General features: G+C 48.1%; 1 long non-coding RNA gene across 5 annotated transcripts in view; it reads left to right on the plus strand.

Moving 5' to 3' along the window:
* The window catches only part of LOC309811679, a 127,516-nt gene that overhangs the window by 45,320 nt on the left and 57,177 nt on the right, over window positions 1–25,019 (plus strand). For 3 of the 5 annotated variants that reach the window (XR_014295226.1, XR_014295227.1, XR_014295228.1), the window contains exon 4: window positions 10,858–10,996. This is a non-coding gene — a long non-coding RNA (uncharacterized lncRNA). Of the gene's footprint in view, window positions 1–10,857; window positions 10,997–21,529; window positions 21,971–22,925; window positions 23,315–25,019 lie in introns of those variants that run through there. The other 2 variants (XR_014295229.1, XR_014295230.1) reach the window with 2 other exon arrangements.

Here is a 25,019-nt window from a genome sequence, read left to right on the forward strand (position 1 = left end):
ACAGTTATAGCCAGAGTGGCCCTCTGGCCTGTACTAGCAGGAAAGCCGGTTCTAAATAGAGCAGGACGCCGACCCTTCCCTGCGTGGGCGTCCTCACTCAGGGGCTGTGCGTCTGGGCCAAGGGCCCCCTTCCGAGAGACCCCAGCTCAGCCTCTTCCCCTCCCGGGTGGGGAGCAGCCAAGCCACCCACCCATGTGAGGGCGGATCGGCTTTATGCCTGATGTTCTGGACCGTGCATCTGAAAACATTTAGGCATGCCTCAACAGTCGAGCGAGGAGGGGGTTAAGCCTGGGATCTCAAGGAGGAGGAGGAGGAGAGGCAAGTGCAAAGGGCGTGTGGGGAGGACTGGGCCACAGCTCCCGTGTCAGGCTCCCACCGGGCCTTGAAGCTCAGTTTCTGTTTCTAACCCAGTGCCAGGCCCTTGAGCACGGCTGTACTCAACCTAGCAATTTGGCGATGGCCGTGGGTATGTATATAACAGAACAGGATGCTCTCGGGACAAAAGTTCTAAAAGAAACCCCAGACGGAAGGCTGCCCCCCCCGCCCCCGCTGGGCAGTCTCTAATGACTGGGAATGCTCTGGACATGCGTGGGCATCTGCAAATTTACTTACCTGAGAGCTGCCTCTACCTCCTGACCCCTGGGAGCAGAAGCAGGAAGGGTAAAGACGCCTCATATTGCGTGTGCTGTTTTCTAATCATTCTGATTCACAGCCCCTTTTCATGCTCCTCATCCCATCTTCAGTTAGAGGGAAAAAGAGGTGAAAAATGTAACGCCAAAGCACAAAGCTTTCTAAGACATCTTGTCTGAAACTCCTGGAAGGCGGCAATGAGGTATGAATAGGGTAGAACTCCAGATTTCTGCAACACCCCTTAGGGGGCTGAGCTTACTTTATGCCCTTCAAAGTTAGAGACTTTTCACCACTTCAGAATTATACCAGAAAGGCATGCAGATCTGAAGATACATTGTGAGGAAGCCCAAAATATCTGGTAAGGATGCTCAAGTTTGAGGAAGTTCAGCTGACATAGTCATTTGTGGGTGAAATATTAGCCAGGAATTGGCTGCAGAATCACCCACAGATTGAAGGGACGCTGGGGGTGAAGGGAAAGGATGAAGTTTGTACCAGGCTCAGGATATGGAAAAGGGTTCAGTAAAGCTAGGAGTCCAGTGTGCTCAGCGTTTAAAGTCCTAACCAGCCCCAGGGTGTCTGAGGCATGATTGGTAAATAGAATCAGAGATTCCATTCAGCAAAAGCAGACAGGAAAACAAACCCCTTCTCTTTGTTTGTCCTGGTTGAAAACCAAACACGGTAGCCATCTGAGGAGATGCCAGAGTTGGGAGTATTCAGTCAGGGAGGGGAGGGTAAAAATGCAGCTAGCCTCTGACCACAGGGGGTGTCAGCCTGATGGTTCTCCCCACGGCGTCGTCCAGCGCTGCGCTCCAGAATGTTCACCGGTGACCTTGCATCTCTCTGATTCTAGCCCACAGGACACTTTCTGCTTAGCTTCTGTTTTCCTGTGACCCCCAGAATGTCACCTGGCAAGGCTCAACATTCCTGTCTGGGACACAGCGGCTTGAATCCCTTGTGTGTGTCACAGGCAGTTTTCAGCTGTTGTGGGAAAGCCTTGAGTGAAGAGGAAGTACCAGGTCCTGATGAGGCTCAGCATCTTGGGCAGGGAGGTGGGAGGAGGGGGAGAAACGGCGAGAAGGCTCTAAAGGTCAGCTGCAGCGTCCCCCAGTTTTCCTGCACCTTCTCAGCACAGACAAATTCCAGCTGACCCACTAATAGCTTTAGAAAACTTGACCTTTTGTAAAAAAGAAGAAACTAAAATGACCGCCCTGCCTGTAGCTTGGAAGCTTTGGAAGCATGGCAGCATGATGAGGCAGTCTGGGGAGGGCGCCAAAGCAAAACAGAACCGGCAGTGGGAATTTCGTGCCACAAAAGGTTAGTGGGCTGGGCTGAACATGGGTAAGACCTCATAGGATCTCAGATCCAGTTCATTTTCTAACAGCAGATTTCAGTAAGAAGGGTTGCCAATACACCTCAGTCTGGAGTTGGACTTGGGGCAGAGAGCTACTCCTTTTCTTTCCAGGGAAGCCCTAATGAGAAATCAATCACTTCCTCTTCTCCAGTAATCTATCCCACATCCCCTCCTGGACCAACCTACCTAAAACAGGACCCCACTCCTCCATTCAGAAAATTAATCACATCATTTAAGAACTTTTAAGGGTGACCTACTGTCTGACCAATCAGGCGCACATTCCTTTGCCTGGGTATTTAAAATCCGACATAATTTGGCCGCACCCCACCCATCCACTCGTGCTCTCCCACACACGTCTGCCAATCTAGTCGGGCTGCTCTTCTCACTGTCCCCAGAGAGCTTACTCATTCCTGCCTTTGTGTTTCAGTACTGAGTATTCTTCACTTTCAACCCTGAATCTCAATATACCCTTTCTCTGGAACAATCCCCTGAAGACCCCACCTTTGGAGATTTTGCCAACTATTTCAGTTTTCATCTCTCCCATCTCCAAGTACTCATCAAGTCACACGTATATATACATACTTTGCCTCTCCAACTACACTGTAAGCCACCATGAATATGAATTTTATGTTACAGTGCCCCACATAAAGTGTACTCAGTAAATAACTGTTGTTTATTTGCAAACCTCCCTCTTCTGTGAGTTAAAAGCTAAACACACATACGACATCAATCTCATTCGCATTGTGTAGGATTTCAAAAGAACATGGCTTGAAGCATATTTGAGTCCTCTAAGTTTGGTAACAGGGGAAAAAATGTAGAGAATGTTTGTGCCTTAGTAAGTGGATGGATTCAGATAGAATACATAGCTTGCTCAACACCAACAATTTGAATGTTTATCTGAAAACTGGGCACCTCAAGAAGATTGCACGTGTCCCGGCTTTCAAATCCAGATCCAGGGCCCCATAACATTAAATTCCTTGGTGGTTAAGACTTTTCCTCCTCATTCTCCTTCTCTTTGAGGGAGTGGATACAAGTATTAGGAGGAGGTTGGAAGAAGCCATATACGTCTTGAAATTGAACAGAGCAGGCATACAGATCAATGGAGTAGAGAACCCAGAAATACTTGACTTCTGACGAAGGTGCCAAGACCATTCAGTGGGGGAAAGGGCAGTCTCTTCAGCGAACTGGAAAAACTGGATATTCCCACATGCAAAAGAATGAAATTGGACCCTTACCTTACACCATATACAAAAATTAGCTCAGAATGGGTCAAAGACCTAAACTTAGAAGCTAAAACTGGGCTTCCTTGGTGGCACAGTGGTTGAGAGTCCGCCCGCTGATGCAGGGGACACGGGTTCGTGCCCCTGTCCGGGAGGATCCCACATGCCACGGAGCGGCTGGGCCCGTGAGCCATGGCCGCTGAGCCTGCGCTTCCGGAGCCTGTGCTCCGCAACGGGAGAGGCCACAACAGTGAGAGGCCCGCGTACCGGAAAAAAAAAAAAAAAAAAAAAAAAAAAAGCGAAAACTATGGAACTCTTAGAAGAAAACATAGAGGAAAATCTTTGTGACACTGGCTGAGGCAATGATTTCTAAGATAGGACACCAAAAGCACCAACAAAAGAAAAATAGATAATTTAGACTTCATCAAAATTAAAAACTTTTGTGCATTAAAGGACACTATGAAGAGAGCGCAAAGATGACCCACAGAAAGGGAGGAAAATATTCGCAAATTATATATCTGTAAGGGATTAACACCTAGAATATGAAAAGAACTTCTATAACTTAAAGAAAAACAAACAACCCGATTAAAAAATGGTTAAATGACTTGAATAGACATTTCTCCAAAGAAGATATACAAATGGCCAATAAGCACATAAAAAGACGCTCAACATTATTAGTCATTAAGGAGATGCGAATCAAAACCTCAATGAGATACTACCTCTTACCATTAGGATGACTATTATGAAAAATAAATAAATACAAAAAAAAAAAAGGCTGGGCAAGGATGTGGAGAAATTGGACGCCTCATGAGAATCAGAAGCTGGTGAGAATGTAAAATGATGCAGCCACTGTGGAAAACAGGCAGTTCCTCAAAAAGATAAACAGGGGCTTCCCTGGTGGCACAGTGGCTGAGAATCTGCCTGCTGTAGGGGACACGGGTTCAAGCCCTGGACTGGGAAGATCCCACATGCCACGGAGCAGCCAGGCCCGTGTGCCACAACTACTGAGCCTGCGCATCTGGAGCTTGTGTTCCGCAACAAGAGAGGCTGCGACAGTGAGAGGCCCAAGCACCGCGATGAAGAGTGGCCCCCGCTTGCCACAACTAGAGAAAGCCCTCACACAGAAACGAAGACCCAACACAGCAAAAATAAATAAATAAATAAATAAATAAATAAATAAAAAAGATAAACAGAGTCACCATATGATCCAGCAGTTCCACTCCCAGGTATTTACCCCAAAGGAGTGAAAGCAGGGACTCAAACAGTTACTTGTGCCCCACTGTTCATATCAACAGTATACACAGTAGCCAAAAGTTGGAGACAACCCAAGTTGTCTGTCCACAGATGAGTGGATAAACAAAATGTGGTACATACAATGGAATATTATTCAGTCTTAAAAAGGAAGGAAATTCTGACCCATGCGACAACAGGGATGAACCTTGAAAACATTATGCTAAGTGAAATGTCAATCACAAAAGGACACATATCATATGATTCTACTTATATGAGGTACCTAGAATAGGCAAATTCATAGACACGGAAGGTATTAGAATAATGGTTGCCAGGAGCTGGGGGTTCAGGATATGGGGAGTTAGTGTTTAATGGGTATGGAATTTCTGTTTGAGATGATGAAAACATTCTGGAAATGGATAGTGGTGATGGTTGCACCATATTATGAATGTACTTATGGCCACTGAATTGACACTTAAACATGGTTAAAATGGTAAATTTTGTGATACAGATGTTTCACCACCATAATTTTAAGAAAAAGAAATAGAACCTACTTTCAGTCATGAGAAAACAGACAAATCCAAATTGTGGGTCATTCTCCAAAATGACTGACCTGCACTCCTCAGAAATGTCAAGATGATGCAACGGAAAAAAAAGGGGAGTAGGGCCCTGTTACAGATTAAAAGAGACTTGAGAGACAAGGCACCCAAATGCAATGACTAATCCTTGATTCTATTTCAATTTTTTTTTTAAAAAAGGAGAAAAGCTATAGAGGGCATTGTGCGGACAATTGGGAAAAGTGACTGTGAACTGTGTATCAGTGTTCAGTTTCTTCAGAGTAACATGATATTGAGGCTGTGCAGGAGAACACTTTTTTTTAGAAGATCTGAAGTATTTAGGGATGGTATCTGCAACTTACTTCCAAATGAGGGGGAAATGTGTAACTATAGAAAGAGATAAAGTAAACGTCAGAGCATTGATGAACGTAGGTGAAGGGTTTAAGAATATTCATTGCACAAGCCTTTCCACTTTTCTGTATCGGAAAATTCAAAATTAGAGGAAAAAGTGGGATAGTCATTCAAATGACCGGGGAAACACTGACTTCCTGTGACCCTGTGACCAGACTTGGATCTGTTTGCTACACTGGGTCATCCTGTCCTACTGAACTCACTCCCCAGAGATGCTGACGTGGATTCTTTGGGAGGTGAGAATAGACGCTCCTGTCAAGAGCGTCTTGGTAGGGGCCCTCCGCTCCCTTCCACGTTGCTTCTCTGCTCTCCCACGCCACCAGCTGTGACCACTTGGGGACCTACTGTGTTGCGTTCCTCTGTGTATCAAGGTATTAAGCCCCTAAGGCAGGACCCTGTCTCTCTTTTCCTATAACCCTCCCTCCCCCCAAATCCCTAACCCCATGCTTTGTATGAAGTTAAATCCATAGGAAGTACCTAGTAAATATTTTTCTGTTCATTGACTGTTGACTTTGTCCGTACAGAGGCATGTGTGGAAGCATAAGTGGTCAAGGATGAGGCTGAAAGGTTTACTCCCACTAAGGTATGAAAATGTCGCTGGGTAGGGCCTCGCGGAAGGAATGTCAAGTGTGGGCTTTGACACCACCTAATTCTCTGAGGCAGCCAAGTGTTACTGATTTAGGTAGTGACTCGTGCTCAGGGCTGGGGTAAAAGAAAGACAGCCTCAGCAAATGCTTCTGAGGACCTACGCACAGAATGTCCCCAGCCGGGCCTATGGGGCAACTGCTCTCACGACCCAGCAAATTCTTCCCAAGGAAGCAGAGCCAAACGGAGGACTGAGGACCTCAGAGAAGGGAGCTCGTTCTGGCTCGTGGAACAGAGTTGCTGCGCCTGGAGGGCTTGGCACCGCCTGGGATTCAGGGAGAGCAGCACGAGCCCTCGTCAGAAGGTGGAGGGGAGGACGAGCCCCTGCAGCGCGTTAGCAGGAAGGGGCTGCCCACCCCTAGGCAGCTGCAGGAGACACCAGGCCTGCAGCATTTCACCTCCAGCTGGGACACCAGTGCTGCTGTGTCGCACTGTTGTTAAGTGAGTGCAGGCTGGAGCTTCCTGTCTTGAGTAATTTTTCAATGAGGCTGGAAGAATTAATGGGTAAATTTCCTCTCTATCCCAGCCAGGGCTTCCAGGAGGCAGGCCCTCAGCTCCACTGTTACAATCTGTAGTTATTCCTGTTAAATCACTAGCATGGACACAAATTCAATTTGATACTTTATTACATACTGTCTTGTACTTGTACTTGTCTCTGATTATTTAATCTAAGTCCTGAATCCCCCCACAAAATTACAAGCCTCTTGGGGAACAGGCTCTATGCTTCTTTGCCACCTGTGCTCCCTTCCACATCCTACATGGACACAGAAAACATTAGGTGCACAAGGAATATATGGGAATGGGTAAAGAGTCTATTTATATCCATATTATGTAATACTGCACAGCAGTTAAAAAGAACGAGGTGGATCTACATGTTCTGACATGGAAAGATTTCCAATTCATATTACTGCGTCAAAAAAGCATAATCAGGCATAGTATGAAACCCTTTACATAGAAAGGACTAATAGAAGAAACAAGGCCTTGGTCCAGATATGTTTACTTCCTTTCTTATATATCCCCCCAGTCACAGACATTGTTATAACTAGTGTAGAACTCAGTAACTTCCTGTATTTTCCTTTTCAGAAGGAATTGTTGATAATGTTAAATAAATAATACGTGGAAGGCAGTTAGCACAGACTCGCCATGAGAACAGTCACACTCACAGAGCACTTATATGGGGCAGGCATTGCTTTTGGTGTTTTACATCAATTAATACATTTCACCCTCATAATAGTCCTGTAAGCAACTGAGGCACAGAGAGGTTACGTAATTTGCCTTTGGTTAGCACAGCAAGAAAATTGAAGACCCAGGATTCAAGCCCAAGCAGTCTAGCTCCAAAGCCTGTTTTATTAACCACTGTGCTGAAGGTGTTGAAAACTGTGCCCTTTCCCACCCCTTCTCTTCCTTCCCTCAGTGATGGCACTCAGAACGTGGTGTGACAATTAACTAAAAAGAAAAAAGAATCCTGTGTCCCACCCTAACCTATGGCTTTATCTGTGGATTTGAAGGCTTGAGGTACCTATAAGGAGCTTCTGATGCCTTCTGGAAACTGTGTGGGTTGCTACTGAGAGATCATGACCATTTGCCGTGATTGTGTGTAGTCATGGGATATACATAGATTATCTGGCAAGTGCCTCCTGAGGACGATTTTAGTCCCAACTGTGGATCCTATTAAGTAGAACCTCGACTTAGCAGACAAGGCTGATGGTTAGGGGTGTAATGGCCCCCACCTGACGGAAGGTAGGGTAGGCCTGATAACTGTTTGAGGATCGTAGGTAGGCGAAGGCTCTTGGCGCCTCCAAGGCATGACACCCAATGCTACCTGAAAATGAATCGGGAGGCTCTACCCCAGGCCCAGGCCCCCAGTAGCCTATTGGGGACTGCATTGTGATTCGTGCTGTTTCAAGTTAAACCAGCATGCCTCAAGTTTGCCAGACCTAGCATCCCAACAACATGTACCCCCAGCTCACGCATGGAATGTTTGCTCTGTGGCAGCCAGATGCACTTGGAACCGGCACAGATGATCTCATAAAGCAGGGAAGCTGAACAGTTAGTCAGATGATTAACACGTTGTTGAGATGAGGAGGTGAGCGTCATTTAATGAAAATATCTGGACGCTGCAGAATCAGGAGTTTCCAAATTGGGGGCAGCTTAGGGACCATCTTATCCGAAGTCCGTATTTTACAAATGTGGAAACTGAAGCTTTAAAAAAGGTTAACTAGGGGGGCTTCCCTGGTGGCACTAGTGGTTGAGAGTCCGCCTGCCGATGCAGGGGACGCGGGTTCGTGCCCCGGTCCGGGAAGATCCCACATGTCGCGGAGCGGCTGGGCCCGTAAGCCATGGCCGCTGAGCCTGCGCGTCCGGAGCACAATGGGAGAGGCCACAACAGTGAGAGGCCCGCATACCGCAAAACAAAAACAAAAACCAAAAAAACCCAGCCATGGCCTTACTGATGTCCCATCAAAACAAAAACCCTGTCTTCCACGTGTACAATGTGTCTGATTTTCAAAGCTGTCACTTATACTTTCTCACACAGTCCTGCCCTCTCACTGAGAAGAGGTTTTCCTGGGGGTGTGAGATGTGTTTACTCCGTGGGGACAAGTGGGAGAGGACCTGGGAGACTTGTCCTTCTCAAGCACTCTGCCCACTGGAGGGGGACTGCCCAGAAGTGCCCTGTGCCTTACTTTCCCCTTCTCTAGGTTCATGATGTTTATGCCTGATTTGCAGATGAGTTCCCATTGGAGAGGCTTTGGACAAATGCGGTGCCTTGTTCTTTCTCTGCAGGGTCAAGGGGCGGGAAGGGGCATGAGGAGGGGAGGCGGAATATGCCCCAAGCCTGGGTGCTTCTCACAGAAGCCAGGAAAGAATTCCAGATCACAAGCTTTGATTTAGATCCCTGTGCTAAAGAAACAGGCTCTAGGGGAAATCTTTTCTAACAATTCCCTGGAGCTGGGTTACTTCCTAGCCTGGCCCCCCAAATGTGACTCCAGGGCAGAATGGGGCTGACCACAACCATTCTTCAGCATGGTCCTGGCATGGCCTCACCCGGAGGGAGGGCAGCCAGGGGTAACGTGCACAGCGCTGCACTCAAGACAGCGAAGAGGTGAATCCCAGCTGAACCACTTCTTAACTGTGACATTCAGCAAATTAAGTTCTCTGAACTGCATGATTTCTCTTTTGTAAATGGGGGTTAATGATAGCCGCACTGTTGCCCTGAAAAGTCAGGCAAAGAAATACGCAAAGGGCCTGCTTGACGTAAAGTAAGTGCTCGGAAAGTGGTTGTCTGTGGTCACTAATGGCCTAAGGGAATCGCAGGGAAACTCAGCAGGAAGCCAAAGACTCGGGGCAGAGAAGGAACCGAAATAGCCCCGTCGGCCCCGCCCACGGTCAGCGCGTCCGCCCCGCGAGGCGCGGCGGGAAGAGGGCCCTCTGCCCTCGGGCCGGAGCCGCGGGGTGGGGAGGGGGTGTTTTGCTTCAGAAAAGAGCGAGGGCTGGCCTCGGCCTTCTGCCGCGGAAGGAAGCAATACAGCCACGTAACAAAAGCTCAAGGCCAAACCCACCACCCGCCCAGCGCCAGACCTCGGCTTCTTCTCCACGGGCTCAACCCAGTCAGCTGACCTCGCTTTCGCTGGGCCGGGCCCGCGGAGTGGTCCAACGGGTCCCCTCGCAGCCAATCGGCGGTGGCCCGGCTTCCTCTCAACCAATCGGCGACGGCCCGGCCTCCTCGCAGCCAATTGGCATCTGCCCGGCCTCCTTGCGGCCAATCAAAGGCGGTCCGTCTCCTCGCAGCCAATCGGCGGCGGACCGGCGCGCGGCCTCCTGGCCCTGCGCCGGCTGGCCTCTCGTGGCGCGTCGGGCGGGAAAGGCCAGATGCAGTGGACGCCCTGTAGAGGACGTGGTAACCTCCGTGTAAGGAGTGTTCTCGTTTGTAGAGTGTTCTCGTTTCCACGGGGCCCTTGCCAGCGGCTGCACTGGGCCAGTTCTGTTCTGGGGCCCTCAGAGCATCCGTTAGGGGCTGCCCCGGCCCGGGAAACAGCGCGCCTTCCCTTCGCTCCAGAACCAGCCACTCACGACCCCGGCTCACCCCAGCTGACCGCCCCGCATCTTGCTCGCTGACTGGCTGTTTCGGCCGCTCAGCCCCGCAGCCCGGGCTGGGGGGTGGTCTTTGCAAGTACATATCGGAAGAAATGCTTGCAGCGTCAGAGGTCCAGCCCACGCGGGTCCAGATGCTGCTGCACAGCCCAGAACCCGGGAACCCTTGCCTCTGCCCTGCTGTGTTCCTAGGACTGGACCTCCTGCCTTTCACTTAATTCTTAGAGGAACCCTGTAGGGGCATATCATTTTCGTCCTGCAAATGAGGAAACCAAGGTGCCCAGCGTAACAGTTCTACAACTACTGAGGGTCAGTTGGCAACGGAGCCAAAATTTCTTTTAAGTGACTGGGCTTCGTACCAGGACACCACGTAGGGTCCAGACTTAAATCCCCATGGCTCCCTTGTCTGCCTGGGGGAGCAAACAGCAAGGCCAGTCGATCTAGACCTACGTAGTAGATCTTTGGTCCCTAGAGCAAGGTTTAAGCCCTTTCCAGCCCCTCTCACACTGTGGGAGCAGTCAGTCCACCGTTTAAATAGGAACCACACTTTGGGGGTGAATCCTGAGTTACCAGCTCGTCTTTCAGCTCTTAGATTTAAATAGCACTTTCCTTGACCCAGCAAGCCGGGGTCAGCCGCCACTGAAGCACCTCTGCATCCTTTTCTTGGTAGCCGGTGTCACGCCACCTACTGCAATCACCTCTTTCCTTCTGTCTCCTGCAGATGGAGGGAGGCTACCTGAGTGCAGGAAACAAACACGTCTTGACTGTAACCTCAGCATTTAGCTGGGGTGCGCCCAGGATGCCAGTGTTCCCCAGGAACTCCGTTTGAAAACCACTGAACTAGAGTTCGGAAGTTAAAAGTAAGTCAAGAGGGGAAACTGGAGACAACTATGAAAGTTTGACCTTTAATAGTCATGACAATAGTAATCAACACGGCTGTCATTTACTGAGTGTTTATTAAGTAACAGGCATTTTCATAAGTGCTTTAGTGCAGTGCTTCTCACACTTAAATGTGCCTTTGAATCACAGGGGGATCTTGTTCTGATTCCATCCATCTCGGGGGCGGGGCTGAGATTCTGCATTTCTAACCAGCTTCCAGGTGATGGTTCATGAATCATACTTCATGTATTAACTTATCCTCTTAAAATGTATCCTATGAGGTAGGTATCGCCATTATTCCTGTTTTATTAAAACGTATTTTACACACAAGGAAACTGAGAGGTTAAGTATCTGTGACCGTAGGTCAAAATAAATAAACTGCAAGGCAATGAGGGAGGAGAGAATGGCGTGAGTACTTAGAGCTGTAGAAGGAGAAAAATTCTAGGCAGAGTAAACAATATTTACAACAGGGACGCAGGGAAGGTGGCCCCGGGCTACCCAGAGGGCTGTTTGACCCATTAGGGAACCATGTGCATAATGCTTATAAGCTTTCCAAAGGCCCCAAATATTTGAGGCCTGAAAAAAAATGCATTGGCACCTACATATGAAAACTGAATACTTAAATGAATCATTTTCAACGTTCAAATTATTAAAAGTCCTTTCAAATTTTTGTGCATGAAAAAATTCATATTTAGTGAATGATATGGGTGCATTTTAGTACATTTTATAAAAAATGGGGTAGGGCCTGCCTACTAGGCCTAAGGTCTACTAAGGATAGGAGAGGCCCTGGCCACACTGGGTCTGGATGTAATCCTGAGGGCAACTGGGAACCACTCCTGGGAGCAGGAAAATGTTCTCTGTGGCTACAGTGAGGAGAATGGCTTGGAGGGGGGCCAGGCTGGAGGCCCAGCAGCTCGAGACCAGATAGCCGTTTACGGCCTCCAGACTGCAGGACAGCTTCTGCTGAGTGCCAAGAGGACAAAACGATAGCATTATACAGCCCAGTTATTTTTTGATTCCTCCAGCCCCAATCTGACTCAGCATTCTAAATTTACTTAAGATTTGGGGACACAGGTTTTGCCAAATCCTTTCTCATTAAGGCCAGTGATGCTACAGTCCAGGGGAGGTGTTTAAGAGCACATGCCTTGGGTGGACAGCCATGAATGTGAACCTCAGCTCTGCTCTTAGCTGCGTGACTTTGCATAAATGATTTAACTCCTCTGAGCCTTGGATTCCTTTTCGGGCATATTACATTCCTCGCAGAATTACGTGAGATAAACTACGTTTACAGCGTCTCCTGCCGAATAGGTAGTGCTTAGAAGTAGTGGCTTTTATCCTGTGGGTGCCATTGTTGAGACCTAATCGAGTTTTCTTTAGGAGGGAACAGAGGGTGGGGTAAATAACTTAATCTTTTCATCAGTCTTCTGAGGTAGAAATTCTTATCCCCATTTTGCAGATGAGGAAACAGGGGCTCAGAGATGAGATACCTCAGCTCGGTGGACTAGGGGCAGACAGTGGGGAAGCTGCATGAGCTGGCATTTTGTTCGGTTTTCCCTGTGTTGTGCGCTCTCTCCAGCAGTCGGTATCTGCTGCTCCGCCACTCCTTCTGCGCCCCATACCTCTTCCCCTTAGTCATGGCATGACTCGGGCCTGATGGCCAGCGGCCACCGCTGAGCACTGTCCTCCAGTGCCACCCACCTCTATCCCCCTTCTTCCCAGCCTTGCCTGACCTCCCTACCATCTTGCCCCCCGATTTTACAGCTTCTGGATTTCCCTTATTAAAGAGCTCGTCTCTTTGAAACTGAGAACTGCCCTGGACTGGGATGCCTTCCAGGGTCCCTCCCTTTAAAGGGTGTAGATAAGTAGGTCACATCAGGGTGGTGGGGGAGGACGCTGACATCTTATGGGAGGAGGAAAAAATACTGCAGGTCCCATGGAGAATGGAAAACAAAATAACAGCGCTCCCTCTGTCCCTGTCTCTGTCCCTCAGCCTCTCTGTCCTGCCGTCTTTTTTTTTTATCATCTTTATTGGAGTATAATTGCTTTACAATGGTGTGTTAGTTTCTGCTTTATAACAAAGTGAATCAGTTATACGTATACATGTGTTCCCATATCTCTTCACTCTTGCGTCTCCCTCCCACACTCCATATCCCACCCCTCTAGGTGGTCACAAAGCACCGAGCTGATCTCCCTGTGCTATGTGGCTGCTTCCCACTAGCTATCTGTTTTACATTTGGTAGTGTATATATGTCCATGCCACTCTCTCACTTCGTCCCAGCTTACCCTTCCCCCTCCCCATATCCTCAAGTCTATTCTCTAGTAGGTCTGTGTCTTCATCCCCGCCGCCCCCGCCCCGCCGTCTTGCACAGTGACAGTCCCCTACGGGCTGCTGTTACTGGGAAATGCATGTCGGGACAGTGCAGGTGATCCTGAACTCTTGGGGTCTGGGGACACCAGTGGACGCTGCACTGAACAGAAGCTTGTCTACCCCTTGCTCTCCTCCTTCCCCCCGCCTCCTCTTCCAGCTTCCTGAACACCCGCTAGGCTGCTGGAGACGAGAGATCTCAGCTTTCACCCAGAGCCTGCAGCTTCTGCTCCTTGAGCGTGGCAGCCTGGAAGCCGCCTGGGGCCGGGAAGGCCCTGGCTGTCTGTCCGGCTCACAGAGGCTGCTATGGCAACCAGAGCAATGACGGGTTTGGCAAGATCTCCTGTTTCTCCACCCCCACCCCTCCTCCTCCCGAAGGGCGCTCACAGCAGGGGGTGTGGATGAGCATTAAATCACGTAGGTTGCTGGGAAAACCAGGAAGGCCTAGGCAGAGACAGGGCGTGGCACTAAAGGTCCATCACTGCCGGCCCCGCCCTGCCCTGCTATCCATAGGGACTGAGCACTGTTTGAATCATAAGACTGGGCCGCCACATTTCTAGGAAACTGCAGCTGAAGGGGAAAGGTCCCGGCTGCGTGAAGGAGAGCAGCCTGGCTGCGTACAGATTAGGACTGAAAACGTGTTCCCCTGGCACGAGGCAAGCACACAAAACAAAGACCGAAGCCTGAGCCTCGCACCCGGGGGTGAACTACCCCGGTTCCTGGATGGGGGCCGTGGAAGCAGGGAGGTCACCTCGGAGAGGCCCAGGGGTTTCCCATTTTCCTGGCTGGGGCCTGGCGAGCTCCCAGCTCCGAGGCTGGCCGTCCAGGACACCGCAGCCCTTTTGTAGTGACCCGCCGGATTGCATGACCCCACCTGGCTGGTGTTTGAGAACTGCTCCTGCCCTCCCTCCTCCTGTCCCCAAGGCCCTGTGCCTTTTTTTCTCCACCCCAAGAGAAAGCGAGCACCCCCGACCCGGGCGGCCGTGCGGGGTGCCCTGTAGGAAAGTCCCACTCTTGCCCGGAGTTGCCCTCCTCGCGTAGCTGCAGGGCTGGGTGACGGGGGAGAGACATCCATCTTCACCGGTGCCCTTCATCCTGCTTAATCTCCCTAGTGGGGTGGGCCTGTCTAAAACACCTGTTTGCCAGGCTGCAGTAACCCCAAACCATCTCTCATCAGAGTGGGTGTAAATCCCCACAAGTAGGTGGCAGGCAGGTAGCAGCAGTGGCAGTGTGGGGTGCCTGCATCAAACCGAGAAGTTTGGACTTGTGAGGCCCAGAACCTTTGTGCTCTCAGAAAGTGACTGGCAACCCCGCCTCCCTGGCATCTGCTCCAGCCTGGGCCCTTGCTTTGCCACCCTCCCTGCCTGACCCTGGGTGGGCTGCGTTCCTCTAGGTCTGGTGCCAGTGCTACCCCTTGGCTTATCGATCTAGCATTACCTGGGAGAAACGGGGCCAGTCTTGGGGCCTCCATACTGCCCGCTGTCCCAGCATCAATCAGCCATGTCTCAGCAGTGGTTCTGAAACTTTATGTGCATCAGAATTACCAAGGGACATGTTAAGATACAGATTGCTGGGCCCGGTGCCCAGCGTTTCTGCTCCTGCAGATTTGGAGCAGGGACTGAGAATTTGCATTTCTAACAAGCTCCCAAGGGACGGGAAGCAGCTGCACCAGGACCACATCTGAAAACCACTGAGCCAGAGCAGAGCAAAAAGAAAACCTAGATTTGAGTCCTGCCCTGTCACTCTCCTGCCCTGATGCTGCGTGTGGCTTCCCTGAGTTTCAGTTTCTCCTCCGTTAAACGTGGAGTCGTGGCCATGGGGTGGGTGGGAGGTTTATTTGCTTCTAGTATTCGAAAGACCCTTTCACTGTGCCTGGCAAATTGCCTGGCAAACTCCTCAGTAAACACCGTATCTGTTAACTCACCCTTGTATGTGGGTATTTACTGAGGAGTTTGTCTGCTGTCTAGATACACGGCCCAGTGTGGTGGCTGATTTGGACAGGTGTGAGGATTCTAAGGCCCAATTAAACATCACACATCTCTGGACCTCAGTTTTCTTCTGAAGGCCTTCGGTCTGCTAGGTCTGCCCCTCCAGGTCCCATTTCTAAGCCCAGCTCTGGGAGGGGGTTAGGTCTTGGGAGACACAGCCACGTTTTTCATTCCTTTCCCACCTCTTTCCAGGACCTCCATCTGAGAGCCCAGGTCATTCTGCAAAGCACAGAGCATCCATCACCAGAGTCATTGGTCACTTCATCCCAGAGGATGGTGACACGGCCTTCAGGGTCCATCATGATCTGGTTCCAACCTACCTCTATAATCGTATTTCTCGCTGTCTCTCCTCCATTTACCATGTAGTCTAGACGAACTGGGTTGCTCATCCTTCCCCAAATATGCCCCATGATTTTCTGCCTTTGTTCACACTGTCCTCAACACTAGAATGTCCTCTGCTGCTCAGGGTCCTGTTTGTGCTTCTGAGTTCACCCAGTGACCACCTCCTCCAAGAAGGCATCCCAGATCTTTCTGTCATCAGTCTGTCTGTCTAGCTATCACCTCTGTATCTTTCTATTTAATACAAGTGATTTTTACATTTTTCTGTGGGTGGTAGCTGGACATGTTATTAGAATCGTCAGGTATAGAATGTAACTCAGGTATGCAGCCCCCCACTCTCCAACTCATGTCTGATAGTCTCCCTCTGAAGGGGCTCAGTGGTCTGCAGGCCTGTCCCTGGATTTTACATTTCTGAAATCTGTTCTTGGAGCACTCTCAGATGTGAAAAACAAGAGTTGCGATACTACGTAAAACTTTTAAAAAGTGGGACAACCACTTAAAAGGAGAAGCCTACTTACATAAAAGATTAGTCAGCTGTTTATTTCTGTGGTAATCAGAGACGGGGAATTAATACATATGTGTGTATATATCCGCTGTGGCTCATGGTCACAAACCTTCTCATTTGCGTATAGGCACATCTGCTTCTTTGATTTTCTTTTTTAAACTGCAGGTTTTTTTCTCTTCTAAATATAATATACGGGTTGGTGGAAAACATGTAGAGGAAATAAAAAGTAAAAATATAATAAAAGTAAGAGAAGAAAATAAGTATTTATAATCCAGAAATAACCAGTATTAACATTTTGGCGTGTGTCTTGTGAATAGTTTTCCTGCACGTATTTACTCTATATGATTTTTAAAGGAAATTGGGATAAATGTTTATATACTTCTGTATAAACATTCTGTATATATTACTTTTTTGAATTAAGATATAATTAGAATTTTGGTATTCCTTTAAATAGTCTTCCCAAATATTGAAAAAAAATATTCCATGATATCATTCACAGATGTACCAAAATTTACTTAACCATTCCTTCAATGTTGGACACTCCATTTTTGTTACGAATAATATTTCAGTGAACATCCTCACACCTCTGAACGTGTGTCTGATCATTAGGCTGATTCTAGAAGTGGGGTTACTGGGTCATTTTTAAGTCTCTTGCTACGTACTAACAAGTTGTTTTCTGGACTTCCATTTGAAAATATTTCCCGAGCACTTTGTCTACAGCCTCCTATTCGTGAGTAGTTTTTTCTCCACTCCCATTGCATTCTATCCGTCTCTTGCTGTACTTCACCCCTTCCCCACTGCATTTGCATTTGGTATGTACGAGTCTTAGTTATTCTACTAGGAGACCATCTCCGACCATCTTCCTGCCTGCTTCCACATGCAGCACAGGTGGAAAAAAGGGGGCGGAGGACTGAATCTATTTAGGGGAATCTGCAAACAGGAGAAGAGCTCAGTTTGGGAAGGAGTACGGAGGGCAGCTTGGACTCCGCACTCCGGGTCGGGGTGCAACTCTGGTTGAAGGGGAAGAAAGGGATTGTCCTCACCCCTTCATCCATCCAGACTCTGGGAGCTGGGGAAAGATGGAAAACAAGTCAAGTCCAGAGCCTGGGAGAGGGGCGGGTCCCGTCGTTCCCCGGGTAGAGGCAGCCTGCTTTGAGGAACGTGTCACTCTTTTTCACCCGGAACTGTGCCACTATAGCCATCCCAGGCTCACAGGTCCTGACCTGGGAAAGCACCTGCAGTGTTGATTGCAGAAGCTTAAATTAATGCTCTTTAGATGGGAGTTTCCCAAACTTCAGCTGTGCCTCGTTCGAGATCTCAGTGTTTTAGTGAAAAGAAACCAGCAGTACGCACAGACACACACACACCTGTGATTCATATCATCTGAACCATCACACTTCTGAACAGGTAAGACATACAGTTGTTCAACCATGCAGGGTGTGACCACGAGAGTCGCAAGGGCTGCCTAAGGTGTTAAAGTGTATCATGCCACTTACTTTAGTGTCATCCTAAGCAGTAAAAGTTTTGAAATCGCAGGTTTAATGGATTAGTTACACTTTTTGTAATACACACTAAAACTATAACGATAACCGTGACCATAAAAAATTGTCAGGGACTTCCCTGGTGGCACAGTAGATAAGAATCCGCCTGCCAATGCAGGGGACATGGGTTCGATCCCTCGTCCAGGAAGATCCCACACGCCGTGGAACAACTAAGCCAGCATGCCACAACTACTGACCCCACGTGCCACAACCACTGACCCTGCGTGCCACAACTACTGAAGCCCACACGCCTAGAGCCCGTGCTCCACAACAAGAGAAACCACTACAAGGAGAAGCCCGCACACCACAACAAAGAGTAGTCCCCACTCGCCGCAACTAGAGAAAGCCCACGTGCAGCAACGAAGACCCAATGCAGCCAAAAATAAATTAAATTAAAATCTTAAAAAAAAAATCTTTTCAAAAAAATTGTCAGCCATTAGTAGAACCTTTTCTACCCATCGGTGGTAATTATACTACATCTTTGGGAAACACTGTTTTAACTAAACAGTATATTATAGTTAATTGTGTATATTTCCTTCACTTAATTATAAGCTTTCTAAGGTCAGGTATCATGGTTTCTTTGGTGCTTGGAGTGCTGAAGCACAGTAAATATTTTTCTTCCTTTGGTTTGGTTTGTTTTGGTGATGGGGTACTGAGCAATAAGATTTAACCTAGGTACTTAACATAAGTGAAGTCTCTAAGGTCAGGATTATAAAGGGGAGAACAATATTTACATGGTAAAGAAAGTTGCCTGGTTTAAATACTGTGCTCTCGTTGTTTGGACTGGGGTGACCAGGATGGACAACAGTAAATCGTTCACATTCTAGCTGTCATTCTTGGAATAAATAACACATTTACAAGTTTAAGAATTAGTCTTGGGGTTATAGAACAGAGCAACATTATTTAGCTCATACAGAAATTCAACCCACTATATTGACCTCATGAAATAAGATAACTTTTCCATACCTAGCAAGCATGGAGTGAAGTATATTGTCATCCATTGATCAGAGGACACGAGTTGAATGAATGGATAAAATGCTGAGTTACAGTAATAGAGCTTTACCACCCGTGGGAAACCATCCCCCAAACAGAGCAGGAACTATTTATTCAGTCAGTAATATCCCAGGGTCTTTATACATGGCTCTCCTCTGGATTTCACGTGGCAGCTGCCATGTGAGGAGAGGGTGAAATCGTGCCACGAGGTGACAGACACCTCCACCTGTCCTTAACCGAAGCTCACCTTCTCAGATGACTGCAGTTTCCCCAAAAGGATCCAAGACTTAATGTGATCCAGATAGCTAGTTGGGAAGTTGTGGAAACTAATGGATAACCTTCTGACCAAGTAAACAAATGACCTAAGGGAGGTGTGAGTAAGATTCCAGAATAAAAGAGTATATTAGGGACTTCCCTGGTGGCTCAGTAGTTAAGAATCCGCCTGCCAATGCAGGGGACACAGATTCGAGCCCTGGTCTGGGAAGATCCCAAATGCCGCGGAACAACTAAGCCCACGTGCCACAACTACTGAGCCTGTGCTCTAGAGCCCACAAACCACAACTGCTGATCCTGCGTGCCACAACTACTGAAGTCCGCGCACCTAGAGCCCGTGCTCCACAAGAAGAGAAGCCACCACAATGAGAAGCCCACGCACCACAACAAGGAGTAGCCCCTGCTCGCCGCAACTAGAGAAAAAGCCCACGTGCAGTAACGAAGACCAAAAATAAATAAATAAAAAATAAAGATAAATTTTAAAAAAAGTATATTAAGAGAGAGAGAATAACTCTCCTTCTAGTGAAGAAGAGAAGGGCACCCTCACGGCAGCTACCTGCCAGAGGTAGAGATGTTTTTCAAGGTCTGGCTGGTCCTTCCTCCGCAGTCCTACCGACCTCTTTCTTTCTGAACCTTTCTTTCAAGTGCAGAGTCCTTAGCCTGTAACTTAGGATTGTTTAACCCATCCGCACGTAAGAAACTTGTTCTTCAGAGACTGAAAATGAACAATACTGTTTCCTTAGCTACTCAGGATCCAGTGGAAGCAAGAACCAGACGAAGTAAAAAGAGAAAACACCCCTGGTCAGAAAATTGTGTTGGAGTCCTGAACTGACGACCTTATAGTTGACCCCCTCATGGTTTCCTTAACTCCTTCATTGAACAGATATTTTCTGAGCAACTGCTGTGTACCAAGTGCATCCCTGGACACTGGGGATCCAGCAATAAATAAACAGAGGAGGCCCTGCTCTCATGGAGTTTATGTCCTAATGAGAGTGATGAGGTTGAATAAGTAAGCAAGAAACAAATAGCATAACTGCAGATAGTGACGGATAGGGACAAACTGGGAGGAGGTTTCCTCTGAGAGGGGGCAGGGAAGGTCTCCCCGAGGCAGTGGCCTTCCGGCCAAGACCTGAATGTGTTAGAGGAGACCAGGCAAGCAAAAGAGCGTCCCAGGTGGAGGGACCAGCAAACGAGGTGGGACCACGTTTGGGGCTGGATGACAAGGAAAGCCACACTGAGATGTGGTCATACTGCATCAATGGTTTGGACACAGGTCTCCAAGCAATCCTAGAACCTCCCTGGTTTTGTCCCAGGGGTGGAGGGGCCGAGGCGGAGGCTCCCACCACCCTGCCCCACATGCCCAGCAGCTCCCCTTTGATCTGAAGCATGTATGGGGTGCTGCTTAGGATTGTGCTTGAAGAACAGCTTCTGTGATCAAAAACGCTTGACCTCCAGAGTCCTTCTCCGTCCTTCAACTGTTCGACTCTGAAAGTTTCTCATCAGCCTCTGTGGTCTCTAAATTAGGAGGGTCGACCCTGTTCAGTAGACAGAGTCAGAAAGTACTGATCCCAGCGACCTGACCCCTTCCCACCAGAAGCCTCCTCTGCCTCCTGCGATGCTGGACTGGACCTTCGGGTGCCGCCACACCTGTCCCAGGGAGGGGAGCACAGGTCTCTGCTTCCTCCTGGTCAGTTACCCTGGTGTCCTTCCCTTGCCCGGTTCAAATGAGACGCTCTGTCCTGTGGGGAGGTTTGGGGAATGGCTCCAGTTCTTTCCAACCTGTGAAGTGCAGAGCTGGCTAGCTGCCCCCTCCCTAACCCCAAACTCCTGTCTTTCCCCCTCTCTGGAGAACTGCCTGGCAGCCCTCAAATAAGTCCTGGGGTTTGGGGAAAAGCGCCGTTTGGAATGTGAAATGGGTTTCTGGTAATACCAACATAATTAACTCTTTGACAGGAGGAAGCAGAGGCCAAGAGGGATTTAAACAGTACATTTCTCACATATTTCAGAACAAGCAGAGAACCAGGCAGGGAAGCAGAGACAAAGGGAATAGGCGCAAGGGGAGAATATCAAGTGACCAAGACATTCACCCTTCCTCCCCGGCTTCACCTCTTCTCCCCGTCTCCACTCCCCTTTCTCCCACAGAGAACTTACTTGAAGGTCGATGATTCCGCTTTCTGGTTCCATCCTGCTGCCTTCACAGACCAGTGTTGGTCAGACTGCGTGGGCTGCCCAGGCTCTGCTGTCTGGTCTCTGCTGTTTTCTCTGGGTGGGAGAGAGCTCCCGGCTGGCGAGACAGACCTGCTATCCACCCATCTGATGTGGGATGCCGTCCTGGCCTCGGCCCCTGGGGAGTGTACACGTGCATACACGTGTGCGTGTGTGTGTGTATGTGTGCCCACGTGTGCACGCTCCAGGCAGTGGCACGTGGCACGCTGACAGGTGGCCTTTTGGGTTGGTGGTGACAGCATTGTTTTTACCCCAGTGGCCCCAACGCCCCTCCTGCCCCACAGGAGCCGTCTGAGGTCACCCAGTCTGCTTTGAGCTAGAGCTTTACTAAACCCTGTGGATTTATCCTGGAAATTGAGGAACAGCCAGAGGACACCGTCTGACTTCACGCTGGTGGAACTGAGTGGGGTCTCCAGTCACCAAGGGTGGGTGGCCTCCAGCATATTCCCAAGACTGAGGCTTAGGGATTTCTGCTCTTTCCTGTGTTCCCTCTGTCCCTAAAAGTTAAAAAAAAAAATTGTAGTTTACCTAATAGACCCAAAGCATAGGCCTTATTCTATGAAGTGAGTGAACAATACATTTTTATTGAGAGGTTGGTTGTCATTTTCTCCCTTGATTAGCTAGAAAGAGAGCAGAAAAATGTGCTTTCAAATTCTGTTTATGCAAGGAGTTGCATTTTCCCTGCTTTTAAAATAAAGCTACCAGGAATGAGTCTTTTTTTGGGAAAGGTTTTCTTTCTCTTGTTTACCTAAGAGCCAAAAACTCCTCGGGCTTGTTCCTGAAGCTGGTTTTAGACACCAGCTTGTGCATGTGTGGGCGTAAGAGGCGACATTAAGCGTGTAATCCAGTTTGAAGGTGGGGGGAGAGTGGCAGAGTCACAAATGTACTCCCGCCACCCTCAAATGTGCAACAATAAAAAGGGGAATTTCTTTATTTCTACTGAATGATCTAATATGTTTATAAGTCCCCATCCTGCTGGACAAGTGGTGAGAAGGAGGGCTGGACCGTGATATGAGGACTATATTTCAACCTAATCTAATAAACATACTTAGATTTTTTTAAAAAGAATTATTTATTTATTTTATTTTTGGCTGCGTTGGGTCTTTGTTGCTGCGTGCGGGCTTTGTCTAGTTGTGGTGAGCGGGGGCTACTCTTGGTTGCTGTGCATGGGCTTCTCATTGCAGTGGCTTCTCTTGTTGCGGAGCACGGGCTTCAGTAGTTGCAGCACATGGGCTCAGTTGTTGTGGTTCGTGGGCTCTAGAGCACAGGCTCAGTAGTTGTGGTGCACGGGCTTAGCTGCTCTGCGGCATGTGGGATCTTCCCAGACCAGGGATCGAACCCGTGTCCCCTACATTGGCAGGCGGATTCTTAACCACTTCGCCACCAGGGAAGTCTGAACATACTTGGATTTAATTTAAATAGTAAACAGTTTGGATAGAATACACAGTCTTTCCAGTTTCCACCCCTCTTCCCCACAGGAGAGGGGTGTGGTTTCCAAATGCTTGGTGGTGGAGGGGTGGTGGCCTGTCCATCTCTGCTGCTTTCTACTCTGGAGTTGTTGGCAGGGGCCAGGCACCCCCTGGATTGGTGACTGCTGGGGTGAGGCTGGGCCTCCTGCTGGCGTCGGTGGCTGATGGCTGTGGTCAGGATAACACGTGGTCCTTCTCTCTTTGCTCTTAGGGACGTGGTGGGCTCCCTTGCTGACTCTGCCCCATCTGGGCTCTGGTGGTGACTGGACCATCTGAGACCTGCTATGACTCAGATGCCCTCCCAGTGGTCCCATCCCAGTGGTCCCAGCTCAGTGGTCTCCTCGCCCCCACTCCCGCCCCAAGACGATTCCCTCTGGAAACCCTCCTACCAGGCACTCGGCTCTCGGTCCTGAGTCGCTGGAGGACAAGCTCAGCCCCACTTCTGGTGAAGAATTTGCTTTGATGGGGCTGCTCCAGGTTGGTGCAGGGGCAGCCTTTGGGGTGATCTCCTTCCAGACCCCAAAATGAGAGTGAGAGATAGAGCCCACCCTCTTCTCAGCATTCCTTCCAAGATCTTCTGTAACATCCATCCCCCGCATCCTCCACCACAATGCCACTAAGTAAACAAACACTATTCTAAGCTCTTCAACACTCACTCACTCTGTTCTCATAACAATTCTGCAAGGAAAGTAATACCATTACCCCTGTTTTACAGATGAGGAAACAGAAACACAAAGAGGTTAAATTGCCCAGGGTTGAACCAAGATTTTAACCCAGGCAATCTGGATTCAGAGTCATGCTCTTACCCATGATTTTGGCTCAGAGAGGGGAGATTGACACCCATGTCGGAATACCTGCTTTCTCTTCCTCTGCTTTCCTTCTTCCCACAATCCACATAACCTAGGATCAGAAGAGGTGGGCTTTGTCTTCTTTTTCTGTTTGGTTGGGACTTGCCTTATGTGGGACTCTATGATAATAATTCAAAAAGGAAATAAAGAAATTTAGAAAATCCTCATTCTCAACAAAACCTAGCTATCAAAAATATCATCTTGCTGGAAAACCTTATTTTGGATGTCAGAAGCAAAATATCAACTATTAATTTCTCCTTGCAGTTCTGTTTGTAACAATCCCAATCATCCTGTAGACAATATGGATGCATCTGGCTAAATAGAGGGGAAATCAGAACATGAAAATTAAAAAGAGAAAATCACCTGAATATATTCACCCCCCAAATCCTTATTAATAAGCACATTGGTTTTAAAAGGAAACAGCTGTAATTGGCTATAATAATGGTTTTAGTTTGGAAGATTTTTCCTGGATTTGGACCTTTCCCCACCTCATAAGCATCATTTGGAAGTAAATAGCAAGCAGGATTTAGAAAGTGGTTTATCTTCTGTGACTCTGGACCAGGGCTCTGCAAACTTTTTCTGTAAAGGGACAGAGAACAGATATTTTTTAGCCTTTTAGGCCATCTGGTTTCTGTTGCAACTACTCAACTCTGCTGTTGCAGCCTGAAAGCAGTCATAGACCATATGTAAATAAGGGACTATTGCCATGTTTCAATAAAACTTTATTTACAAAAACAGATAGTGAACCCAGTTTGGCCCTACAGGCCATAGTCTGCTGACTTCTGTTTCTAAACAGAAAGAGGATCTGGAGTCTTCATTATCACAGCCATGTCTAAGCTCCCAGACCAGGTCCTTTTTTAAAAAATTTATCGTATTTTTTTATAACCTTTTTTTTTAAATTGAAGGATAGTTAATTTATAATGTTGTGTTAGTTTCAGGTGTACAGCAAAGTAATTCAGTTATATGTGTGTGTATATATATGTGTGTGTGTGCACATATTTACATATATGTGTGTGTGTGTGCATATATACATATATATATGTTCTTTTTCAGATTCTTTTCCATTATAGGCTATTACAAAATATTGAATATGGTTCCCTGTGCTATACAGCAGGTGCTTGTTGTTTATCTATTTTATATATAGTAGTGTGTACATGTCAATCCCAAACTCTTAATTTATCCCCCCTGCTCCCCCCACCCCACTATCCCCATTGGTAACCATAAGTTTGTTTTCTATGCCAGACCACGTCTTTCAAGTCTTATTCCCACTTGAGAGGTGACAGCTGAGCTCCCACTGCAAGGACAATATGAGATAAAATAAAAAATACATGCAAAATAAAAAATACATGCCCTTGTGAGACATGTGCATGGAAAGTTAAGCTCTAGTGGAGAGTGCTTCTGCCCTTTGGCTGTAATACTGAAACTATACCTACAAGGTGGCTCTTCAGTCTGTTTCT

Source organism: Mesoplodon mirus, assembly GCF_964341445.2.
Source record: "Mesoplodon mirus genome assembly, chromosome: 11".
NCBI lineage: Eukaryota > Metazoa > Chordata > Mammalia > Artiodactyla > Ziphiidae > Mesoplodon > Mesoplodon mirus.